Source organism: Hylobates moloch, unplaced genomic scaffold (genome assembly GCF_009828535.3).
Source record: "Hylobates moloch isolate HMO894 unplaced genomic scaffold, HMol_V3 SCAFFOLD_1855, whole genome shotgun sequence".
NCBI lineage: Eukaryota > Metazoa > Chordata > Mammalia > Primates > Hylobatidae > Hylobates > Hylobates moloch.
In genome coordinates this window covers 3,687-9,729 of record NW_026654130.1, presented here as the reverse complement: position 1 = coordinate 9,729, position 6,043 = coordinate 3,687, and the positions used below count along the sequence as shown (strand labels likewise).

Sequence of the window (6,043 nt, the reverse complement as noted above, 5' to 3'; positions counted from 1 at the left end):
CAACCCAGAGCGATCCCTGTTAGTTGTCTCTCTTTTGTTTGCCTTCTTTTTGAGTACCGAGATTTACATTTTTATGTAGATCTCAAGGTTTTCCTTTGTGATTTTTTTCTACCACTTTTCACTTCATTTCTGTATCCAGAGGGCTGATAAAAAAATTCCTCAGCATTTCCTTGTTTCTCATGGTTTAATTCTTTTTTTCCTTTAACTTTTTTCATTTATCTGGTGGAATTTATTTTGGTGGCTAGGTGGGGAGCTGAGAAACCATGTGACCCAGCTAGATAATCTTATGGCTTCCTCCTTCCCAGACCAGGGTCTCTAGAAAGGTGAGGGAGCAGGTTCCTCCCCTACAAATCATCTGCACTTCACAAAAGACTCCTTCCATGAGCATGGGCTTCTCAGACTGTGTTCTACTCTACTCCAGCTCCCACTGATCACTCTGTTTGGGGCCATCCCTTGGTCCCTGGGTCCATCCTGAGTCATGAGTGCTTGGGCCACACCCACCTCCCTTTTGGTGTTTTTGGGACACAGTCACTCTAAAGTTCACTCCATGGGAGGGGTCAGAGATTAAACCCAAGGTAGCCACACCTGAGAGGTGTGGAGAAACAGAATCACAGGCTAAGGTCCAAGTGTAGGTGAGCCCAGGGAGCAAGGGAAGGCTCAAAATATGAAATGCAAGAATATCCGAGGGGAAGGTTGGCAACAGGAACTAAGGAGATTGTACAAGTCAAGCCTGCAGTGCAGTGACCTTTGGTCACAGTATACACAGGAAAGGGAGTATCTAAGCCTAAGATTACATGTTGACATTTCTTCTTTTCTTGATTTCTTGGTGTGTTTTTTAAATTCAGTATTCTGAAAAGTTAATTCGTTCACATAGGTCAAAAATCAAATATTGGTGCTGAGAAGGAAACTAAAAGCTAAAGGCTTACATTAGAAAAGAAAGGCAGGCCAGGTGTGGTGGCTCATGCCTGTAATCCCAGCACTTTGGGAGGCTGAGGTGGATGGATCACTTGAGGTCAGGAGTTCGAGACCAGCCTGGCCAACATGGTGAAATCCCGTCTCTATTAAAAACACAGAAATTAGCCAGGCGTGGTGGCACATGCCTATAATCCCAGCTACTCAGGAGGCTGAGGCACGAGAATCGCTTGAACCCGGGAGGGAGAGGCTGCAGTGAGCTGAGATTGTGCCGCTGCACTCCAGCCTGGGCGACAGAGTGAGGCTCTGTCTCATGAATAAAATAAAATAAATAACATAACATAACATAACACAAAATATTGAAAAGCTTCACTCCTACCCTGTCCCTGCCATCAATCCCACCTTGCCCCTGCCATCAATCCCATCATCCCACTCCCATAGGTAACCATTTTCATTAGTGTCTACATCCCAGATCATATATTCAGGCAAGTATATACTAAGATAATTCTTATTTCTCCCCTTTTTACGTATAAAGTGGCACACTATACACACGGTTGTGCACCTTGACAAATTCTGGAGATCTTTCCAAATCAGTACATACAGAGCTTTCTTATTTTTTTTATAGCTGATTAGTGTTCAGTTGGATAAATGGACATTCGTACATTTCTAAAACCCACTTTGGCAGTATGCATCAAGAGCCTTACATTTTTTCATATACTTTGATTCAGTAAATGTTCTTCCAGGAATCTATCCTGAAGAAACAATCAAGAAATGAGGGACAAAGACTGATATTTACTGCCTGATTCTTTAAAACCATCCCCTCAAAGAAATAAAAAGGAAGCAGCAATAAGCAAGTAGTTAGGCAAGGATGGTACATTCCTGCAAAACAACATCACATGACTATTAAATGTTTCTGGAGAACTCTGGTGACACAGGAAAATTAAGATAAACCAATAGATTCAAACACAAAATTGGATATACAGTTGACCCTTGAACAACATGGGTTTGAAATATATGGGTCCATTTATATGCAGATTTTCTTCTGCCTCTGCCACCCGGGAGAGCAAGACCAACCCCTCTCCTTTTTCTTCCTCCTCAGCCTACTCCATGTGAAGACAAGGATGAAGCCCTTTATGAGGATCCATTTCCACTTTATGAACAGTCAACATATGTTTTCATTTATTGTAATAATACAGTATACAACACAAATAACATATACAAAATATGTGTTGACTATGTTACTGGTAAGGCTTCTGGTCAACAGTAGGCTGTTAGCAGTTAAGGTTTTAGGGAGGCAAAAGTTATATGTGGATTTTTGACTGCATGGGGGGGCAGGGTCTGCACCCCAACCTCCACATTGTTCAAGGGTCAACCACACAGTGTGACAGTAATTATGTTTTTAAAATGCACATAAAAAAGACCAGAAGGAAATGTATGCAAGTGTTAATAGCAGTTCCCGCTGAGTGTAAAAATCATAGGCGATAATTTTCCTTCTTTATACTTTTCCTCTTTTTTCTAATTCTCTAGTGTACTGTTGTATTACTTTTTATCATCAGAAAGAAAGATTTTAAAATGTAATCTAAGGAATCCTAGCCCAGACCTCCACTCTACACCCAGGAGCCCACAAGCTTCTCTGATCTCTTCTGTCTCTCCAAAACATCTACCCAAATTCAGTCCCTGCAAAGGGCAAAACTCCAGAGGAGGTAGAGAAATATGCATATTTACTTCTTTCCTTGTCCAGGCTCTAAAGGCCAAGTTCAAGGCTTTGCCACCATGGACCAGGTAGGAGGCAGGGTGTCTCCTGTTCTCTCGCAAACCTAAAGGAGGAAAGAGGAAAGCAGAGTGTCAACAAAGCCATGCAGGAAAAGTGAAGGACTTGGGACTTTTGTTAAGACAACCAGAGAAAATGCTCAAGGTTCTGAGCACAACTGCAGATCTTCTGATAGTGTTCACTTACTGAGTACCTACCAAGTGCTAGGAATGTGGTATCTATTATCTCATTTAACACTTACAACTATCCTGTAAGCAAGGTATTATCTTCATTATACAGCCCAGGAAAAATTGAGGTTCAGAGAGGCAAAGTCAAGACCCAGGGCACACACCTAGCAAGTGTTAGAGCCATGACTAAAACCACATGTATTTGAATCTGAGGCTTGCGCCCCTTCCATGACATTACTGTGCCTCCTGGGTTTCAAAATGAGAACACTCAGGAGGACTATGAGTTCTACCTACACAGACTTTAAGGGCCATTAATGTAGAAGATGGATTAGCTGTGTTCTGCCTTATGTCAGGAGGCTACTACAAACAGCCAGATTTAGGCTCTATAAATAATTTTCTACTGAACCAAGCTGTTTAGAATAAGTAATGAGCAGTTAGTCATCCAGCATCTAATTGAACACTTAAGTGATAGTCTAGGTGGCAGAGTAAGACCTTGAGGTATTGGCTACGAGGCTGTACTCACGGCCCCTGAGATTCTTTGTAACTCATCAATATTGATTTCTCCCGGCCAAGTCAACTTGAAGAATCTCAGGCCTAAGTAAGGGACCCATTCTATTCTGGATCAGACCAAGAAAGAGGAAACCCAGTAAGTAAAGTGGCTTCCAACTAGGGTAACGCCCAGGAATCAAAACAATGATGCCAGGACAGTCAGGACTTATCCCCAGGGGAAGCAGATCCAGGAATCTCTAAGACTATCCAAATTGAGCTTTTTATCTTAACCAGCAGGAAATAGAGATCATTTCACTGTGATCCAATATTTTCAGTCACACTTGCTAAACAAAAAGGTTAAAATCCATGCCCTATTATGCTGAGTAAAAACGTGAATCTGAGAAGGTCACATACTATATGATTCCATTTATACAATATTCTTGAAATGACAAAATTTGGCCAGGCATGGTGGCTCACGCCTGTAATCCCAGCACATTGGGAGACTGAGGTGGGCAGATCATGAGGTCAAGAAATTGAGACCATCCTGGCCAACATGGTGAAACCCCGTCTCTACTAAAAATAAAAAATTAGCTGGGCATGGTGGTGCATGCCTATAGTCCCAGCTACTTTGGAGGCTGCGGCAGGAGAATCGCTTGAACCCGGGAGGCGGAGTGAGCAGAGGCTGCACCACTGCACTCCAGCCTGGTGACAGAGCAAGACTCCATCTCAAAAACAATAAAAAGAAAAAAAAAAAAGGTACAAAAACTAGCCGAGTGTGGTGGCGGGTGTCTGTAATCCCAGCTACTCAGAAGGCTGAGGTACGTGAAGCTTGAACCCAGGAGGTGGAGGTTGCAGTGAGCCAAGATCACGCCACTGCACTCCAGCCTGGGTGACAAGAGTGAGACTGTGTCTCGGAAAAAAAAAAAAGAAAAAAGAAATGACAAAATTACAGAAATGGAAAACAGATTAGTGGTTTCCAGAAGTTATGGATGGTACAGGGGAGGAGAGTGGGTGAAACTATAAAGGGGTAGCATTGCTGGGTACTGTGCTCATGCCTGTAACCCCAGCAAAAGGAGTCTGAGGTGGGAGAAGCGCTTGAGGCCAGGAGTTTGAGACCAGTCTGGTCAACATAACAAGACCCTGTTTGTACAAAAAAATTACAAAATTAGCCAGGTGTGGGGGCCCATGCCTGTAGTCTTAGCTACTCGGCAGACTGAGACAGGAGGATTGCCTGAGCCCAGGAGTTTGAAGCTGCAGTGAGCCATGATCGCACCACTGCACTCCAGCCTGGGTGACTGAGTGAAATCCTGTCTCAAAAAAGAAGGGGCTGGGGGCTGAGCGGGTAGCACTAGGGAGACTTTTTTTTAAAGCACTAATTATCACTTTTTAAAAATTGAACATATTAGCCGGGCGCGGTGGCTCACGCTTGTAATCCCAGCACTTTGGGAGGCCGAGGCGGGCGGATCACGAGGTCAGGAGATCCAGACCACGGTGAAACCCCATCTCTACTAAAAATACAAAAAAAATTAGCTGGGCGTGGTGGTGGGCACCTGTACTCCCAGCTACTCGGAGAGGCTGAGGCAGGAGAATGGCGTGAACCCAGGAGGCGGAGCTTGCAGTGAGCCGAGATTGCGCCACTGCACTCCAGCCTGGGCGACAGAGCGAGACTCCGTCTCAAAAAAAAAAAAAAATTGAACATATTTAAGGTACACAACATGATTTTAATTTACATACTGAGATCTTTCTGGTAATGAAATAGTATCATGTCTTGACTGCGTTACTTACACACACACACATACTCATTCACTCAGGGGAGGGGGCAAAAAGGACAGTTGGCAAAGGGCTCCATACCGCGAAAGATGTCCAGGATGTGCTTTCCCACATACCAACAGATGGTCTCAAAGTTGGGGAATCTGAAGAGGTCTGCTGTGCTCAGCCGCTTCTCAATCTCATAGGCTCTAGAAGGAGGAAACACAACAACAAAAACAAGGATTCATTTACTGAGCACCTACTATGAATCAGGTATTGTTCTGGATGCTTTGTATCTCTAATCCTCAAAACGACTGCAAGATCTGACTTTATACATTAGGAAACTTGAGCTCAAAGGTTATATAACTTGCCCAAAGTCAAATAACTACTAAGTGCAGAAAAGGTGTTAATCTTCAGCTGAACACGATCAGGAACGAGGAACCATTCCTTTCTGGCCATCTCCCCTCCTTCTACACTATACTCCTCACTCTAGCAGACAGGAATGGCCAACATGGAATCACCAGTTTCAGGACTCACTTGAGCTGCATCTCGATGTTAAGGCTGTGTAAGAAGTTCCCTCCAAAGGCAAGGCAGTCCACAGGCGTCAGGACAGCATGGATCCACCCTGCAGTGTAACAAGGCAAAATCAAAGCTGGAAGAGGGCCTTTCTTCCTCTGGTTATCTCCACTACCTACTCATCTCAAACCCAACTCCTTAAGAGCAGTTAGCCTCCAAACTGGCTCCCCAACACCAGATGTCCTCAAGGTGTGGTCCAAGGAATCCTTAGGCTCCCTGAGACTCTTTCAGAGAAGCTGAGATGCCAAAACTATATTCATGAGAATATTATGATGTTCTTTGCCTTTTTCACCCTTATTCTCATGGGTATACAGTGGAGTTTTCCAGAGGGCACATGATGTGACATCCAACAGAATGAAAGCAAAAGCAGATCTGGGGA

The 6,043-nt window shown here is 43.9% G+C and overlaps 1 long non-coding RNA gene across 1 annotated transcript; it reads right to left on the bottom strand.

Moving 5' to 3' along the window:
- Nucleotides 1-2,636: 2,636 nt before the first annotated feature.
- On the bottom strand, nt 2,637-5,710 carry LOC116464823 (uncharacterized). Its single transcript, XR_004247020.2, has 3 exons — nt 5,626-5,710; nt 5,191-5,297; nt 2,637-2,729 (listed from the first exon to the last, which is right to left on the bottom strand). It is a non-coding gene; the product is annotated as an uncharacterized LOC116464823 (long non-coding RNA).
- Nucleotides 5,711-6,043: the final 333 nt, after the last annotated feature.